Below are 20981 nucleotides of genomic sequence, written 5' to 3'. Positions count from 1 at the left end.
AAATTTAAACCAATGAAAATCAAATAAAATGAATCATGCTAGCCACACTTTAAGTGATCAAAAGTCACACATACAAATAGATGCCATGTTGGACATCACATCAGACAGGGATAGACTAGAATATAGCACAGAGAATGGCTATGTCTCATTCACCTTTTTCTCTTCAGCACCTACAGCATTGCCTGGTACTGCCCACTCCAAATTCTGAGCATTGAGTAGAAATGTAAGCAGCCTTATATAGAGATCTACAGGGTAGGGGGGTGGCCCACGTGCTGGGTGAGCATGCTCACAGAAGCAGGAAGGTAGAATCACAGAACATTTCTGAAACACACACCAGGTGAACATGCTCACAGAAGCACAGGGGTTGAGTTAACAACATTCTGGATTGTACAGCTCAGTTACAGAACATTTTGATACATTGGGCAGGAACACTGCTGAGCACAAACCATTACATTTCTGGAATGGAGCATTTTATGGAAAAAACATAGTGGAGGGCAAAGGCAAAGGCTTGCCTTATTGTGTATTATTGCTTTATCAATCTAAATTAAGCTTCTCTTATTTACAGAGTGTTTTTTATTTGACAACAATGGAATGCACATTTTTCTCAATAGTACAAGGCACTTTTTCCAAAATAGACCATATCTCAGGCTATAAACCATGCTTAAATAAATACAGCAAATTGAAATAATTTATTACATACTTTTGGATCATAGTCCAATGGAACTAGAAATCAACAGCAAAAGAAGCCACAGAGCCAGCCACTGTGGCACACAATGTCTGTAATCCCAGCATGCAGGAGGCTGAGGCAGGAAGATTGCCATAAGTTTGAGGGTAGACTGGGCTGCATAGTGAGTTCAAGGCCAGGATGAAGAGTGAGACCTTGTCTCACAAAATAAAATTGTTTTTAAAAAATTGTAACTCAACCAAAGTAGTAAATATACAAGAGGCATTTTAACAAAGAATTTCTTATTGTGAATATTTTAAAAATGAATCTTCTTTTATAAAGTAAGTTTTCTTTACTTTTAAGCACACTACTATATGAAAGTCAGAATTTAAAAAAATTAAAAAAAAAAAGAAAATCAGAATTTACACTGAAATGAAGAATTAGGCATAATCACAAGATCCTGAGTTCAATCCCTGATGCCAAAAAAAAAAAAAAAAAGAAAAAAGAATTCTTCTAGGAATTTAGCTCAGTGGTTTCGCCACCTGCTGCTCAAGAGCAAGGACCCGAGTTCAATCCCTGGTACCAAAAAATATAAAAGCATATCATTCCCTCCTTTAGGGCCGGGAATTTAGCTCAGTGGTTCCGGTGCCTGCCTCCAAAGCCCAAGGTCCTGAGTTCGATCCCCAGTACCAAAACAAACAAACAAAAAAAGAATTAGGCATAATCACTTAATGTTTGTAGGATGAAGTTACTATTTTCAGTAATTATATGATGCCTCTCTCACACTGCAGTATTGAGGATTGAACCAGTGCCTTGTGCATGCTAGGCAAGTGCCCTACCACTGCCTCGCTCTCTCTATTATTCTAATTATAAATAAATAATCAGCACTGTGCAGCACTTTGCTACTTACAAAGTAGTGTCGTATACACTGCCTTACTTGATTCTCACAGGAACCACAGAGCAGGTCCTTATTGTCTCTGTTTGGCAGATGAAGTTTTAAAAGACATCTTTTCCCTCCAAATTCTTACCTACTTTTCACTATACTAATAAGGACAGGAACTATCTATGTTAATTACATTGCAATTGGAACTCTTAACTTTCTGCCCTATCTGGGCAAAACTACTTCCCCCAAAAATATTTTCTTTAAGAATATAATTTTTTAAGCAACCTATAATTTGTGGGAAGTAAAACTATCGTTTTATACCTCTGGAAAAGCATATCTCAACACTTGCTCATACAACGTTCTCTATCAATAAATATTTGCTAAAATAGCAATGAATATGTGAGTAGTCTGGAAACTCCATACAGCAGGCTATATCATTCAAGTTCAGTTGCAGAAAACAGAATTCAGTTAGTCTAATCTAGAAGTATTAAAGCACTTAAAGAAGAATTGAGAATGCTGATGGAGTAACTCTCAAAACCACACCTAGGAAGTGGAAAACCAAGAGCTGAGCTCTTCCTCATTGAGAAGCCAACCACAGCAGCACTGTAACACAGTAACCACAGTCTGGAAGCTACCATGACCAGGAAGCTATCACTTCCGTGACCAGCTTCAGAATCACTCCACATCAACTCCACAGGCAAGATGGATGTCCCACTCATGCTTTCTGATACTCAGGAAGCTAGTAACTGAACCCCAGGACCTCTGGTACTACTACTGTTACAAAAGAAAAAAATCCTTCCACAATTCTTCCATGCTTGTCAGCACAATCTTCCAGGTCTTACACTGAGGCAATCATTGGTGGAAACTAAATATTTATATATTGTTAACTGCAAGAGTTTGGAGGATGCAATTTTTGGCTTATCAGTCAGTCCACAGTACAGGAAAGCATATTTGAAGGAAGATGAAATGGCGTTTGGGTGAGCCCTCCTTACCCCTCCACACCCACCTACAGACATTGAATGTTTGGTTTAAGTAGACCGCACACTTTGTGTGGCACATTTGCAGAATACTGTGCCTGTTTATATAGGTTAGAGAAACTCCATGATGATAGGAAAGTTACAGGATGGAACAAACCTCAGATCCCAGGCAGTATGATTACAGTACAACTTCTATCAGCAGAAAAGAACTTTTTAATGATTTCCTATTTGGTTAATGCCCAGTAAGTAGGCCATTTTTTTTCTTTCTTTTTCCTTTTTCTTTTTAATTGGGGTCTGTTTATGTTGCCCAGGCTAGTTTCAAATTCCTGGGCTCGAGCAATCCTCCTGCCTCAGCCTGAACTGCACTGCACCCACCCAGTCCACATTTTGAACAGCAGCATTTGAGGTAAGTCCTCTCCATCCAGGTTGCCCAATGAATGAACTATGTTGAGATAATGCTCTCCTTAATCTTGGAGCAGCTAAATGAGGTTCAATACAGGTAAAGCTTCCAGCTTGCATCAGTGTGTCATACAAATGTTAATATTTTCTACCTGCACCACGATGTGGGAAGCATTGTACAATTTAAATAAAATATGCCCATTACTGAGTCTTGGTCAAGTATTGGCCAGCAAGTTTTGTTTTGTTTCCTTTTGGCAATGAGGATTGAACCCAGGGCCTCATGCTTGGTAGGCAAGTGCTGTAGCACTGAGCTACATCCATACTTATCTCTTTTATTCTGAGATGGAGTCTCACTCAGTTGCCCGGGCTGCCTTGAACTTTTAATCCTCCTGTTCAAGTCTCCTGAGTGGCTGGAATTACATATGTGTGCCACCTCCCTCCTGGGCCTGTGTCCTCTACTTAGAATTGTTTATCAGTAGTAGAATTTTTTAAATTCTTGCAATAAATTAAGAGAACCAAAGATAGCTATAACTAATGTATCACCAAATCAACTTTTTTCTTTTTGGTACCGGGGATCGAACTCCGGTCCTTGTGCTTTCGAGGCAAGCATCAGAACCACTGAGCTAAATCCCCGGCCCACCAAATCAACTTTTATAATAAAGATTTACAATGAGAAAAAGAGAGTACTGATACTTCATTTTATTTCTTTTGTCCAACTCTGGTCCTTGAGCTTGGGAGGTAGGCGGCGGAACCACTGAGCTAAATCCCCAGCCCACATCATTTTATTTCAATCTGAAAGACCCAAAGTCTCTAAAATGGCTTCAGCTGTTCTACCAATGACATTAAACCAACCATAAGAAGGAGAAGAAAGTTAGTGTATTTGATTGTATTTATAGTGCAGTGTTTTTTGCAGAAGTGATAACTTACAAAAGTGATTCTTGTAAATGTTCCTGCATGAATACCCTGTATATTTGCAATTTAGATATAGAATTAAGTGGGAGACCTATGTATACAACCGTGTGAGGTTCTGAAAGGTTAAGACACTCTATCCTTAGGGAAAGAGGCCATGAGAAGAGGAAACAAAGGATAAAAAAGCCAAGATCATCAAATTGGAAGATTTTTGTGGAATAAAGTCACACTTTGCCTGATCACACAAACTGCTATTTTGCTTGCATACTTTATTTGGGCATCTTTTGGTTGTGACAGTTTTCAGCCAGTACCTGGCATATGTATGGTAAGCGTTCAGGGAGGGGAACTGGATTGCTGGAAACCACAGTTTGGAGCCTGTGTATTCCTTTATGCTTTCCAATTTTGTACCGTGTTCTCCGGGAATTGAAAAAACTATTGACCAATTAGTTAATTTGTTAATCTCTTTGTGTCTTTCCAAACAAAAACTAATGTTATCTTCCTCAAGAATGCTTTTTCAGGCTAGGGATTTAGCTCAGTGGTGGTACAAAAAAAAAAGAATGCTTTTTCATACTGGCTTGAGAGGAAGAGCCATATATTTGCTCCCCAGTCTCTGGATATTTTACAGATATTTCTAGCAGAATCTGAGAGCAAAGGCAACAATCTTTACATTGTTAAGTATAATAGTAATTATAAGATTCAAGTGCAGGGCCGGGGATTTAGCTTAGTGGTTCTGGCGCCTGCCTGGCGAGTGCAAGGTCCCAAGTTCGATCTCCAGTACCAAAAAAAAAAAAAAAAAGATTCAAGTGCAGCATAGTAAGTTTATGGCAACACAAGGCTTTCTACACTGTCTCCTGCTCTAGTAAAGTCAGTTACATTCAGTTAGTCACTTCATGTATTTGGACTCCTACCCTTCTCTGACCAGTCAACAAACAGTTATAATATGCATTTTCAACCTGACCTTGTGGTCAAAACTGACATAAGGATGAATAAGACACAGTCACAATCCTGAATGTGTCTGTGTCAACTACTCATATCCTAAAGAAAGGTAAGGCAATAGTTATACTTTTTTCCCCCTCAGATTTACATGAGATTTCAAACATAGTGGGCAAACAAATGAGAGTAAAGAGATAGTCTCCCTGTGACTGAAATTATACTATTAAAAAAGCTAGGGGCCTGGGATTTAGGACAGTGGCACCATGCCTGCCTTGTAAGTGCAAAAAAAAAGCTAAAGCTGTCAGCTATACTTCTCCCCCTGCACCATTATTTCCCACTTACAAAATGATACCATTAGAAACTGTAAAGTCAGATCTTGTTTTTCTTTTTTTTCGGTACCGGGGATCGAACTCAGGACCTTGCGCCCGTGAGGCAGGCAGAAGAACCACTGAGCTAAATCCCTGGCAAAGTCAGATCTTAATTCTGTTTGATAAACTACTTACAATCAGTTTGTTTTGCCAAAGTTAACCAGGTCTAAGCTATGCAAAGTATAAAAGCCATAAAATAATAATGCCCTTGGCCAAAGTAATTTTATTTAGCATTTAATTTTAATCTTGTTATACAATCCATAAGCATAGGCATAGTCATAACATTATTCATGACATCTAAGAGATGGAAGTAGATGAACTGTCAATGACCTGGATGAAGTGGTAATTATAAGAATCTGTAACAATGGAAGTTTCTAGAAGCCTCATACAAAATGTGTGCGTGTGTGTGTGTGTGTGTGTGTGTGTGTGTGTGTGCATGAATGTGTGCTTACCAAGACTTCTCAACCTTGGCACTATGTTTAGACTGGAAAATCCTTGCTGAGAGGGGAGCTGTACATTGTAGAAGGTGTACATTTAGCAGGGCCTTTAACCACTAGAAGCCCCAAGTAGTTTCAATCGAAAATGTCTCCAGACATCCCAACTCTCTCCTGGGGGGTAAAATCAACTCTGGTTGAGAACATAAAGCAGCTACATAAAATGTATGCATAGGTGGGCAAAGCTGGAAGGAAATTTGGTGACACTGAAAGTACTTCTTTTTTGTGTTCATTTAACTGTTTCAATCTGTCTCTGGGAATGAGATACTAAGCACATTTTTAGGAGTATTTTTTGACTTGTACTATTGTAAAATATTCCTAAGCAGAGGAAATTTAGAATTTCTAAAAGTATGTGAGGTGATGGATATGTTAATTGGCTTAATTGTAGTTATCATTTCATAACATATCAAAGCATTGCATTGTACACCTTAAATATGCATGATTTTATCAATTATACTCAGTTGAAAATGGAGGAAAGGACATTTTAATGAGACGATGAACATTCCTTTTAATATTTTTGCAATAAAAATATTAAGTTAAAAATTGAGAGCCAGGCATGGTGACTCTTGCCTGTAATCCTAGCACCCTGGGAAGCAGAGGCAAAAGGATTGCCACAAGTTCAAGGACAGCCTAAACTACATAGCAAGACTCTCATCTCCCTAAAAACCAAACTAAAACAAAAAAATCTAGGGCTAGGGATTTAGCTCAGTGGTGCCACCACCTGCCTCGAAAGCGCACAGTTCTGAGTTCAATCCCTGGTACCAAACAAAAAAAGAAAGAAAGAAAAGAAAAACAAACAAACAAAAACCCCCCCTAAAGGCAAAAGTGATACATAATTCAAGTGGAGGATAGGGTGACTCATTCATATTGGTCATGATTCTCATTCTGTAGAATTTTTCTTGTGGCTTGCCCAAATCCAGAATTTCCAATGATTTTGAAGGAAATTTTGTACAAGAAAGAAATGAATTCAAAATTATTTTCACTGACAACCAACAGCAGATTTGAGTAAGAACTTATTGTATGTTTGGCATCAACAGAAAAGTTACTGAAAACACTTTTACAATTTTATTCAAAACTACTGCTTGGAATGGTGTTGCACACCTCTAGTCCCAGCACTGTGGAAGGCCAAGTCAAGAGGATGACAGGTCCCAGCCCAGCATGGCCAATTTAGCAATTTAGGGAGACCCTGACTCAAAATTTAAAAAAGAGCTGGGGATGTAGCTCAGTGCAACAGTCCTAGGTTCCATCCCAATACTGTGAAAAGAAAAAAAAAATCGTTAAGGATTGCAGCATGTGATATTTGCAGAACAGAGCGTTCGCTTTCTCAATTAATGGATGTGAGCCCAAGAAACAGAACCTTGGTTATAAACATGTGCTGAGTAATATGACAAATATATAGTACAGAAAAGAAGAGAATGTAGGCTGCTCTAAGAGGCCAAGGATGGGAAAGTATAAAACCACTGTCAACATTCATATACCCATTGTGTTCCCTGCTCCATTCAACCAGATGATTAACAGCTTATTTGGAAAGTCTTGATAACATTCTTCTGAGAAGCAGGTGACCTAAAACTTGGCAGAGGCAGGTTTTAATGGTTGACACACACCCTATTCTGTTCTGGGACATGTAATTGGAATCAATAAACAAGCCGAGGGGCATTTGATGCTTGCCTTGAGTTATACCTGAAGGCTTGGAGAATTTGGAACCCAAGGAAGAAAGGGGAAAAGAGTAAGAAGTAAGGGGTAATGAGTAAGAGAGAGAGTGGAGAGGAAGATACGGTCTCTTACCATGCATGTTTACCCCAACCAGCTTGGTCCTGCGGATTCACTAAGTCGTTATGAAAAGCAGAATCAGAAGGTGAAGAAACTCTCAGGCTATGTTGTCAGGCCCATTGCAACAGCACTGTTTTAAGACATAGGTAGTAAAAGGACAGAGATGGGGGCCTTACCTTCCTTTCTCTATGAGTGGAGGAAAGCAAATATAGCCAGTGCTGTGTAGGATGGACCAGCAGAAACTACATGGGGGAAGGGAGGGCTCAGCAACAGAGTCAGTGCCTCCATCAAAAATAGCTTGAACAAAGGATTCCTACAGGGGACTACACCACCACAGCCACATGAGCAGACCTGCTCCAAAGAGCAAGCCAGAAACATCCTCACAGCTCCCAGATCACCTGGGGAAGATTTTGTGAAGAGATATTACTGAAGTATTTTAGGTAGACATTTATTGTTAATGTGACTTTTTTGGTTCCTATGAACTGACTAGGTATGGGAATATTCAGATTGCATCTGACTTATAAAAATATACCCTACCAATTCCTAGCTTTCCATAGATGCTCCTCGCTTGATAAATATTTCAGAAAAGTTAATAGTTATTATATATTCTCATAAATAACCATCACTTAGCTATAATATACCTAAACAGTCATCATAAATTCTTTTCTAGGGTACAAAAAATTCCAATAAACTGCAATAAAAACTTCTGATAATGAAGGGCTTTGAGACGAAGGCTAGTGCAGAGTAGTACGGACACCACAAGCCAACACATTCCCTATTGTAAAGTTATGCTTTCACCATTAGCCACTGGCATCTTCATAGCTACCAGATATTTTTACCTTTTGCAGTGCTGGGGAGCAAACCCAGGGCCTTACACATGCTGGGAAAGTGCTGTACCACAGAGAGACTGCCTTAGCCTCATAGCTACCAGACTCTGAAGCAAGTATTTATGAAGCCTAAAGAATAAGGCTATGATAGTACCACTTTTGCAAGATCATCCTTCCAAATTAGACTTTACCTAAACCCACTTAGAACAAATAGTTGTGCTCATTCTGAAAGTTGAGAATGTTTTGTATTGAATGATGCAATCTCTGCAATCTCCATTAGGGACCATGCTGGCCAGCCCACAAGGGCAAGATTCTAGTCCTTCTATGATAAATGAACCTAGAATAAATAGGTTTTTAACATTTTTTAACAGGTTAGTTCCTCCCTCTTGTAGCAGAACTCTTTTTCCCTGTAAGGGATCCATTCCTCTGTGTCTCAGGTGAGGCTGAACTCTTCCCCCAAGGCCACAAGACAATCACAAGAGTGGGAAAGTGACCCAACCCAATCAACCAAAGTTCCCCATTTCCCTAGCCTTGGTGATTGCTTCAGAGAGACACATGTGACCAAGCAGAATATATCAGTATCACGCCAAGAAGTTTCTTGTCAGAGCTAGTAGAAAGACTACACCTTTAATGAGGTTTGCTAAGCTGGGAACATAGGAATCTGGGGCTGGAAAAGTCCAGAATGAAGATGCAAGAAGTTATCTGAGCTGTGAGATATGAAAACAGGCCTGATGCTATCATTTGAACCCCTGGGTCCAGTTATGTCTGAACCTGGGTCTGTGTTGGCTCTGTTTTTCTTTTCCCTCCTACCATCCACTCAAGAGAAGTGGGCTTAATTGCTCCAATCTACACCAAGTGATCTAGCTTTTCAGGAGTAAAATTCTCCCACCATTTCCTGTTCTGAGTTCCTGGGGTTTCTTCTAGACAAATGATGCCATTAAAGCAACTGAGGAGACGATGGAAATATGCCAGCACAGAACTCAGCATCTTTGTTAGCTTGGACTGAAGTCAGGAAGCAAGATGGCAGGTTGGAAGTACCTACAATCCTCTCAGGATAGCAACAATCATTTTTACATCACAGAAATTCTTTTTCTCATGATATTATTTTTTTATCTATGGTACAAATCACTTCCAAAACTTTTCCTCCTAAGGGTTCAGGTAACTAGAGCACCTATTGTTTTGTTCTAGTTGTCGTTCCCTTTATTAGCTGGTGGTCTTTTCATTATCATGGCATTATCCTAAAGAGGGTATTCCTGGAAGGAGAGCAAACCAGCAAACTGCGACTTGAATGAAACATAAACCAATCCAGGCTAACTTTCCACTGGATTTTTGGCTTTTGTGCTCACATAAACATGGGCATTTTGCAGTTTCTGCTCATTTCTTTTTTTTTTGGTACCAGGGATTGAACTCGGGTCCTTGCACTTGCAAGGCAGGCAGGGGAACCCCTGAGCTAAATCCCCAGCCCTCCTTCCTGCTCATTTCTCTCCTTGTTTTGTCTCTCTAAACTTCTGGATAACATAATCAGTTTGCCCTGAATTTTCTAATTTAACTCATTTTATTTTACTAATTAATCTACATAGCCTTTCTTCCTCCTACATAATAGATTTCCTCCCTGAATTTCTCCTTTAGATCAAAATTTCCATTTAACCTACTGAACCTCCCACTCTCATGGGCCAATAAATTTCTCTTTGGTTAAGCTTGTTTTGGTAGGGTATCTTTCCCTAATAAATGACTTGAGTTTCTCCCACAATCTGCTGAGCTATTCAACCCTTCTCAAGGGTTTTCATTCCGACAGCCAATTATTGGGCTACTCACCACCATAAATCCTAGGATTCAAAATCAGATTAATTAGAAAAAGGAAGGAAAACATGGTAGAGTGACACACTCCTGTGCCCCCTCCAAACAGCAGTAAAATAACAGTAAAGGAGCATACAATAAAAACATGTTAACACCAAGCAACAGGTTGGAGAAGAAACAGGAACAAAGAATATTAAAATTCAACAAACACATGGAAGATGGAAAATAAATGGAGAAGTGATAACCGACTTAATAGAACAAAGGAAGTTGAACTCTAAGCATCTCAGAGGGAGATTTTAAAGAGTAATGAGCTAGAAACTGAAAGTCTAAGTGCTTGCAGGAAGCAAGAATCACAAAAGGTAAAAATGAAGAAGTGACTCTAAAATTAATGGGATTGGTGGACTGTGTGTGAAATGGGAAATGGCTCCACAATCAGGGCCAGGGCTCCTCGTCAGCTTTTAAGCAGCCAGACAAATATTCCCTTCTGGGCCGGGGTTTTAGCTCAGTGGTTCCACCGCCTGCCCCGAAAGCGCAAAGACCTGAGTTTGATCCCCGGTACCAAAAAAACAGAAAAGAAAAAACAGAATTTACTGTGCTGTAAAATAAAGAATTGTTCCTTCTTTCACGGGGGAGTGGGGTGGGGGTGTTCTACATGCTGAACAATGGAGGTTTCAAGCATGTCCCATTCTGTTTTCCCAGAAAGCCAGCAACCAACCATATATCTGCGTTTTCCTCTGGAGAAACTGGATAGTCCCAGAGAAAAGACCTCTAGATTCTGACATTACAGAAGCCCCCAATAATAAGACTGGTTCACCACCCAATCAATCTACTGAAAAGCCCTTTTAGCAACACTCCTTGCCAATTAACGTGGAACTTCCAAAGAGCTGTGTGAATCTTGAAAATGAATGACCAGTTAAGGACCCCAGACATTTAAAGAAATTCTGCAATAGGAAAGTCAGATCCCCAAAAAGGAAAAATGGAATTAAGGTCTCAGAATTCTTGACCCTGGAAAGAGCAAGGCCTAGTTATCATTATTGCTTGTGAAGCCATTTGATCAGCAGAGTTGGTTCTACCATGCTCATAGTCTTCTATCAGTTAGGACTATATTCAAATACAAGTAACAGAAAACCAGACTACAGTGGTTTAAATAGGTAGCAGTTTGTTTTTGTTCTACAACAAGAAGTTAGAAGAAGTAAGGTCAGCAGGAATTGATTCAATGTTTCCATCACACTAGAGACAGTGTCTCTGAGCTTCTCACTCTTTCTCTCAGGGCCCAATAGGCAGTTTAAGGAATCACATCCTGTTCAAGGCTGCAGAGAGAAAGAAGGGAACAAAGCTGATGGCAGCTCTATCTGTCCCCATTGTATCATCTTACTAACCAGAATCATGTCACATGATTCCTGCGATTTGGCCAGGAAATCTCTCCTACATTAAACTACTGCTGTCCTAACAGAATTATGATGATCTCTTCAGGAAAGAAGAAAGGAATGGTCACTATATAGGTAAGTACAGTGTCTACCACAGTCTTCAAACAAAATTATACTTCTCTGGAATGTATGCTTTATGAACTTGTTATGTAGCAGTTCATAAGATCATAAATGATTTTTCAGTGGCAATGTATCAGATGAAAGGCCTTGGAAACATTTATTAATCTGTTGGTGGAGATTATGGTGTCTTCATCTTCCAGACTATAAGAGTTTAGTCTTTCTAATTCTGACATCACTTAACTATTTTTCTTGTAAGAATGGCCAAGGAAGGGGGTTTGGGATTTAGCTCAATGGTTCTGCTGCCTGCCTCATAGGTAGAAGGTCCCAAGTTTGATCCCCGGTATCAAAAAAAAAAGCAAAAATAGAGATAAGCAAAACTATACCCACAGATGACATTTAATAGGATAGCTTTGCTTTTTTGTGGGTTTTTTGGTACTGGGGATTGAATTCAGGTCCTTGTGCTTACAAGGCAGGCAGCAGAACCACTGAGCTAAATCTCCGCCCCAGGATAGCTTTGTTTACCAAGATACATCATGTAAAGGTACAAGTTCCCGATGATAAATGTAAATGTATTATATACCTAAAATGTACCAACAAAAGAATTTAAGGAAAAAGAAAAGAATGCCCAAGAAGAATCCACAGTACCACAAAATATGAGGCTAAGGCAATACATTCGTACAACAATTTCAAGCCTTACGTCCCTCCTGTGATTTAAGTTTTACGTGTCTACACACCTTCATGTATGTACTGAACATTGGCTCACCAACAGTATCAAGAAGTCCACTACTCCGGGGATTTAGCTCAGTGGTGCCACTGCCTGCCTCGAATGCGAAAGGTCCTGAGTTCGATCCCCAGTACCAAAAAACAAAGAACAACAACAACACTGGGGATTTAGCTCAGTGGTTCCGTCACCTGCTAGCGGCCTTACAAGAGCAAGGACCCGAGTTCCATCCCCAGTACCAAAAGAAAAAAAGAAAAAAAGAAGCGCACTGCTATAATGGTTATAAGAACTTGCATTGGTAAGCCACGCATGGTGGTGCATGCCTGTGATCCCAGCACTCAGGAGGCTGAGGCAAGAGGATCATCATGAGTTTGAGGCCTGCCTGGGCTACACAGGGAGTTCAAGGCCATCCTGAGGTACGTAGTGAGACCTTTCTCAAAAAAACAAAAAATAAAAAAATAAAGAATTCTCATAGGTAAGCTCAAGAGTGGCTTGCATTTGAACTGAAGATTGTCATTTAAAGGGATATGTTAGTCACCACCAAAGTTAAACAGTTAAACATTTAAACAGCTAAATACTGTATGGAAAAATGAAAAGGTTTCGGTTTACATTGTCATTATATAATGGTGTCTGGGTTTGTTTTTTTTTTATGTTCAAAGGAAAAAGGTTAAAGTTATCATACACAACCTAGCTCCTGGGACTGATTCTGAAGTTAGCCTTGCTCATCTCTGAATTAATCTCCGGAGGCTCTGAGGGCTCATGGAGTCCCACAGAACTCTGTGAACTTCACATGGTCATAGCAATATATTTTTTAACTATTTGAGGATGTTTTATATATCATATATAGCATGAAAGACAATTGTTTTATATTGTTTATTTAAGTTGAGCATCTCACTGTATTGCCCAGGCTGGCCCTAAACTTTCAATTCTCCTGCCTCAGATTCTCAATGAACTGGGATTATAGATTTCAAGCCACTGCTCCTGGCTTGAAAAACAGTTTTAAGTGCTAAGTGTTAAATTTTTGAAAAATGATGCACTTACAGAATTGTCTTCTCAAGACTTATTCTGGAATTCTTTTGTCTCTGTCTTTTGATGTTGGTGATAATATTCCCACAAGGACCCACTGGAGGTTAACTAGATGTTAGCCGTAGCACAGTCTCCTGATTTGACAATGATCCTTACCTGATTACATGCACTTAACATTCACCAATCTGACCCAAGAGTCCTCCAATGGTTGAGCTCTATAAAGACCAGGGAATCTGCCTCTGAGCCACTCTTTTTAACAACCTCCCTTCAACTCTTACAGGATTCCCTAACCCAAAAAAAGGGCAAGGAGCCAGAAGCAGCCCCTCTGGAGACATTTCCACCACTTCTCATCAACATCCTGCCAGTGACCTGAGACTTTCAGAAAACCATTTAAGGGACGTGGATCTCTGCTTTATAGGATGATGTAGCCAAGAGTGTATCTGAATTTATGTGGCAAGTCATATTAAAGTGGAGACATCACAGGGTTTCCTATACTCAGTTTAGTGGAAGCCTAAATAGAAAAAAAACCCTCCGCTGATAATAACAGGGTTTAACATATTGGGAGCATACCACGTGGCAAGCACGTTATTAAACTTTTTATTTTCAATGCTGAGGATTAAACCCAGAGGCCTGTGCGTGCCAGGCAAGCACTCTACCACCGGGCTGCATCTCCAGCCCTTTTTACTTTTTATTTTGAGACAGGCTCTCACTAAGTTCCCCAGGCTACCTCAAGTCTGCAATCCTCCTGCCTCAGCCTCCCAAAGAGCTAAGATTCCATATGTGCCCCACTGCATCTGCTAAACTCTTTACTTGGATTAACTCATATAATTCTCACACCAAATCTGGTAAACAGATATTTTTACTATCTTGTTGTACCAATAAGGGAACAGTGAGGCTAAGAGGTTAAGTCACTGTCTAAGTTTTCACCCTAGTAAATGGTTAGAATCAGATTTTCTTATAGTGCAAGTATCAGACACCCACCTGAGCTAAATTATGCTCCACCTCCTAGACATAAGAGAATTTAAGAACACAGGGATGTTGCGAGGGACCCAAGCATCAGAAGTAATGAGACAGATACCACCGTGAGGAGTAAGAGTAAGTGCACTGGAGGGTCTTAACTGAGGACCTGCTACCCGTTAAAAGTATGGCAAGTATTCTTCCTTGCCTGTACCAATACCACCACCACTCCCACCACCCTGAACTCTCCCAGGACCTACTGATTATGGCCGACGTTAGCATGTTAAAGGCATTTGTGTTCCTCAGGTGTTTGGAGAATACCTTACCATATTGGAACCGTCCCAACAGAAAATTTGTAATGATAGACTTTTTCAGGCTTATGTTTATGCATTCCTAATTGTATTACAATAAGTAGATGACCCCGAAACCTGCATTCGAGACAGTTGCACTCTAATAACTAAAAGATTAGGCGCTGGTCCCCTAAAGAGCTCATCTGTAATATTTAATATTTAGTATTTCGATAAAGGTAAATAATTATTGCTGTTATTTATCATTAAAATGAAATGTAAGCCAGGCATGGTGGCACTTGCCTATAATCCCAGCACTTGGGAGACTGAGGCAGGATCACAGCAAGTTCGAGGCCAGCCTGGGCTACGCAATTAGTTCAAGGCCAGCCTGAACTATATAGTGAGGCCCTGAAAAAAGCAGAACAAACAAAAGATAAATAAATAAATGGAAATTTAAATGTTTTCAGTGAGATAATAAAGAGAGTCTAATGGTCCTGGGTAATAATGTCAATAAAAATGATTATTGTAGGGGCTGGGGATTTAGCTCAGTGGTTCTACCGCCTGCCTGGCAAGCACAAGGTCCTGAGTTCAATCCTGAGGACCAAACAAAAAGAAAAAAGGTTACTGTAAAGTGCTGCATACTATATAATGAAAGTAACTAGATTCCTATATTTTAACTCTTTCCTCACCAACGGTTTTGATTGTTTGACATCCTATATCTGGAACAAGAAATTTGTATGCATCTGAAGACTAACAAATACTATTGGATACAGCTTTCTGACCAAACTAGACTTATGTTTTTGGTTTAGGACTATTCTATTTGTTTTTCTCCTGTTATTTTTGTTTTGTATTTTCCTTGAAAAAAAAAACTTTGTAATTATTGTCTGTTAAACATTCTCCAGAAATACGGCTTCTAATAAGCAACCTACACCATACTTTGAGATGATATTCATAACCCATGGGACAGATAGAATATGACACTGACTCCCAATGTTGACACTAACCCCTATTAAACAAAAAGGGTAACTTCCTCTGGTCTCATTGATATTGCAAAATGCCCCCAGTACTCAGGAGAAATTACAGTAATTAGTATTAGGACTCGCTACTTACACTTTAAACTGGTAAAACTGACCTTCTGGATGTGCAGCAACCAAGACTTGGAGACCACAGCTAAAAAAGATAAAAGTGCTAAAAGAGGACAGCCAATATTTTGGCCCTTGCCCTCCAAAGTCAGCCGAGACCCAGGGGATGATAAGACCCCTCTGAAAGGGTCCCGCAACTCCAGTGAGTCACCCGGCCTCCCAAGCAGGGTGTTTGCATGGATCAGAGAACAGGTGCATTCTGCCAGGAAGAGGGTCCTTGGAGAGGGAAATGTCCCCCAAACTTCAGCAAGACCCTGACCCAGCCTGAGAGCTGACACAACTGGCAAAGGAAAAAACTAAAGGATCCTCACAAGGTCCCAAAAGTAACCCCCAAGGAGAGCCCTTGTATGACCTAAAGTAGTAGACAATATTACTTTTATTATTAATTTTAATCACCTCCTTGGTCTTGAACACCTAGCTGGAAGATATAACCAGACAGGGATGATTAGTGATAATATAAAAAGAAAGCCCTATACTTGTTCTAAAATGGGTTCTAAACATTGTTAGTTGATAGAAAAAAATTTTAAAAAGACAACAGGATTTTTTAAAAAGACCAACAAACAAGAAACGGACAACAGGATTTTAAAAAACAAGACAAACAAAAAAGGGAAAGCATCCAAGCAATCTCCAGGCACACCTGTATAAAGAGCACAGAGAACCTGCCAAAGAGGAGCTCAGGCACCCTTAGTTCAGGCCTTTCTGTGCCTTCAGTGTCCACTGAACACTCTGGGTCCGATGTGGATCCTTTAAAAAGAAGAGCAGCCGGGGATTTAGCTCAGTGGTTCCGGCACCTGCCTCGCAAGCGGAAGGTCCCGAATTCGATCCCCTGTACAAAAACAAGCAAACAAGTCTATTCCAAGCCCCAAACAAGACTAAAGATTAAGAGCAACTAAAGTACTTTTCAGGATTTATAGGGACATTTGATTAGAGCTCTTTTAATGCGCGCTTCCAGACCCCCCACCCCACCCCGGAAGCAACAGCTGGACGTCTCTAAACCTATTAATTAGCACCTTGGATTCCAGCAGAGCCTCACATGGCTGAGCCCCCTCTAAGTGGCGACAATATCTCATGGGAACCAGGTTGCCCATCAAGCCAAGAGGATTTCTCAGAAGGTAGAAACCAAGACTGAGATAGAGATCAACCAGACCCCAGCCCATCACTCCCGGTAGCAGCAAAAAAAAGAAAGAAAGAAATGGAAATCTGAGGGGCAATGTGAATGCCCTGAATTCATGTATAAGGGTTTTTATTTTTGTTTTATGTGGGTTTTGTGGGGTTTTTTGGTACCAGGGATCAAACTCAGGACCTTGCGCTCGAGAGGCAGGCAGCAGAACAACTGAGCTAAATCCCTGGCCCATATGAGAGTATTTTCTATGGTTAAAGGTTAATTTCTCTCGTTTCACTGCATAGCTTCTTCCTTCTGTTTTGTTCTATTCTATGCTCCATGCATACACAAGTGCTTCTTCATGTGTGCATGGGTGTCTTGGTTACTTTTTTCGTTGTTGAGACAAAATGCCTGATACCCAAAGTTAAAGGAGGAAAGGGTTATTTGGCTCACAAGGTGTAAAGGTTTCAGTCCATAGTTGGCTGGCTCAAGGCAGGGTGGCATGGCAAAGGGGCATCGCGGAGGAGAAATAGTCCACGGCAAACAGGGGAGAGCACATTAGACCCTTGCATTCCACCCAGGCTAACTGCCCTAGGGCAGGTGTAGCGCTCACACCCTTAATCCTGGCCAGAACTATGCCAAACCAATCAGTGGACTCACATATTCATGATCCCAGCACCCCACACTCTAGATCAAGCCTCCTCTGAAAAGCAACTCCCCCTCATGACTGCATAAGGCTTTGGGGGGACATCTAGACACAAGCCATAATAATGACCAAACATCTTTGCCCCCAAGCCTGCAAGTTTATTGCTCTAAATCTAAGTGTTCACAATTCCAAATATTAGGAGACAGAATTGATTAACAATATTGTTTCCTCTTCTAATCTAATCAACTGTGTCTAGTCAGGCAGCACATCATATCACCATGACTCCAGGACATGTTCCTGGAGGAAGTTTTCAGAGAAGACCTGCTGTCTGGGCAGATTGATAAATGGTGTATACCCCAGCACTTAAGATTGCACTGAAATCTGGTCTTTCTGTCTTGGGGCCAGAGTTCTGTGGAAAAAAGGAAATTTAACACATATTGGATTTTCACATTGTTAAAATTGTGGCAAGGAGGCAAGGAATGTATTTTTAATGCTTTATTAAGCTGGATGGAGATTTATTGTAATATTCTATACTTCATACATTTTGTATATGTTAAATATTTCATAAATTAAAAACAAAAGCATCATAAAACATTGGAATTTTAGGAGAAAACTCATATTTAACAATATGGGGCCCTAACTGTCCAGTATAACTCTCCCAATAAAGAACACTTTAAAATGCTGGATGACCATATTTTAAAAAATAAAGAGTTGTTTAATAGATTGCTAGCTTGCCTGGATTATGAAAGAAACCTCTGAGGGGAGGAGGACATAAACAACCAGAGAGGTAAGCGGTGAGTGTTTGCCCAAAGGGCGTCTACTGATCCCTGATGACCCAGCACTTGAGCTTTAATAAGCCGGCATCTTGAGAGTAGCAGGAGAAAAGCCTGAGTCCTTCCCAAGATGGGAAATCAAAGCAGAGACCAGGCTGGGAATTTAGCTTAGTGGTTTTGCTGCCTGCTGTGCAAGCACAAGGACCCGAGTTCAATCCCCAGTAACAAAAAGTAAAAAAAGAAATAAAGCAGAGACCCTCAGGGCTGTGGATGTGGCTCAGTGGTAAAGCCCATTCTTAGCATGCTTGGGTTCAATCCTTAGCACATACATACAATGCAGAGATTCTCACATAAAGCTAGAATGCTCTAAAGATGGCCCACTAAATGGATGGTATAAGGAAAAAAAAAAGTCACCCAACAGAGTGACATGCGGAGATCCATGCATATTTTCAGCACTGAAAAAATCCTAAACACAAATCATGTACTCACATATAAATTCTGTATATCCATACTGTTTATGTGGCCTGAAATCCCTCCATCTGAAAATTTAGCATAAATGGTCCTAGATTGGCAGCTCCCAAGCACCTGGCAAGCACAAATAACCTCTTTGATGGGACACAATCTAAACCCAGGCTTAAAAGAATTCCTACACTGCCCGCTGCGCAAGTGCAAGGACCCGAGTTTGATACCCAGTACCAAAAAAAAAAAAAAAAAGAATTCCTACAATGTTCCAAGGACCATGACCTCATATCCCAAGACAGTAAAACACATGAGGAAACAAACCACCATATGTGAGTGCCATCGGAAACAACAAAATCAGACTTGCAAAAACTCTTGTAAATTACACTTTAATAAATATGTACAATGCATTTAACATCGAAAGTATAAACAAGAGAATAGAAAAACTGGCAAGGCAGAGTGGAACAATTAGAATTACTTGGAAAATGTTCCACGTTCCTGGTGTCTCTGGCTTCCAGGGTCTCCCTGCACCTTTGGCTTCATTCTCACAGTTTCATGTACTGCCCTCCCAAAGGCACACTCCCTGGTCTCCCAGGCCTTCCTTTGAAATCTAGGCAGAAGCCTCCCTGATTCCACAACTCTTGCATTCTGCATTTTGGTAAAACCATCATCACAGGTATCAATGCTAACATCTGCTGTCAGTGAAAACAGTAACTAGGACCCCATAAACAATGGCTGCTGTGGCTTTTGATTTCTTGGATGGCTGGACGTGGTTAAATGAATAATGGAGAACCAATTCTCTAAGAGGCCCTTCTTGAGCAGGAGTCCCAGGGACTCTCTTCTCAAAAGAAAGGTTGACACTTTTGGACCCCTGATCCTGCAATGGATGGGGTCTTGGTGATTCCTGAGATGCCCTCGAGGAATCTTTCTTCTTGTTCTTGTACAAAATAATTGAAATTTTTTTTCTTGGCTTCTTTTTAATGCCATTCATTTCAGCAATCATGTTCTTTGTCCCATACTCTTCAAATCATTCAGCTCTGTTGTTGGCTCCTGATTCTCAAAGTAGATTTGACTAAAAGCACTCAGCAGTACACACCCTGTAAAACATGAATGTTGGGCTGCCTGGAAATTTCCTCCACTAGGTTAATTACTCTGCCACCCTTAATCTCAGTCTTTAGCAAACTTTCAGGACATGACAAAATGTAGACAATTTTTCTGTTACAGCATAACACACATGACCTCTAATCCAACTGCCAATGGCCCCTTGTTACCAGTTTAAACCTCCGAAGCCTGGCCATTACTGTCTGCATTCCTGTCAGCATTCTGGTTTTTGAGGCTTTTACCAGAATCACCCATCATGCTTGATTTACAGCATTCTAAGACTTCTTTAATCCATATCTTGAAATCTTTTCAAACTCCTTCTGCAACCCTATTCCCAAGGTTTCTAAAACACATTTGTCAGGTAGAGTCACAGCAATGACCCCACTTCTTCAGTACAAACTTTCTGTATTAGCTTTTTCATCACTGAGACACAATTCCCAACACCTACAATTTAAAGGAGAGGTTTAATTTGCTCAGTTTCAGTGGGTTAATTCCATGATTGCCTGGCTCCAAAGCAGAGACATCATGGCAGAATGGTGTAATAGAGCAAAGCTGCTTAGTCCATAGAAACTGAGTAACAGAACAGGGCGAGAGTGCCAGAGTGGTAAGGGGCAAGGGACCAAATAGAGATCTCAAAGTTATACCTCCATGAATGTAGGGAACAGGGAAAGGGGTCATTACTAGAATCTCTGCAGTAAGTCCTAGTCTTCTTCAAGCCACAACAGCACAAGGTGAATTAGTTTATTAGACAGAAAAGATAGAAAAAATGAGACTTAGAGAAGAAGCTGAGCTTTGGCCTGATCAATGCCACTCTGGGCAGCAAAGGCCCTTGAGCTTGCTATACACCTTTATTCAGTACATGAGGAGAAACAAATGTAACAAATGACTCAGGCCAGAGAGTTCAGTATACCCGGAGAAACAAATGTAACAGATACTCAGGGGGCAGCAGAAATCCTAGAACAATGAGGAACTATGCAGATGAAGATTTTGTTCCGCTCAGGATGTCTTCAGCTGGTATAATCTTGTCCTGGAGCATCACAGCTCACTGAACCATTGAGGTCTTAGCTGTGACCCGAGGCTAAAATGGAATTACGTCTTGAAATTCCATAGCTGGCCTGTAGGCAGGAGAACTAGGCCTAATCAAGTGATTTTTCCCCAAAATGATGTAGAATTGCTCCTGACACATGAACCACCCAGACACACCTAGAAATGTACTCCACTGGAACAGATCCCCAAATCAGTCAGTTTGAAACTCTACC

This window comes from Heterocephalus glaber, unplaced genomic scaffold (assembly GCF_053883595.1).
Source record: "Heterocephalus glaber isolate CG9 unplaced genomic scaffold, H.glaber_assembly_v1.0 deba00001457, whole genome shotgun sequence".
Taxonomy (NCBI): Eukaryota; Metazoa; Chordata; class Mammalia; order Rodentia; family Bathyergidae; genus Heterocephalus; species Heterocephalus glaber.
This window is presented reverse-complemented; position numbering follows the sequence as displayed.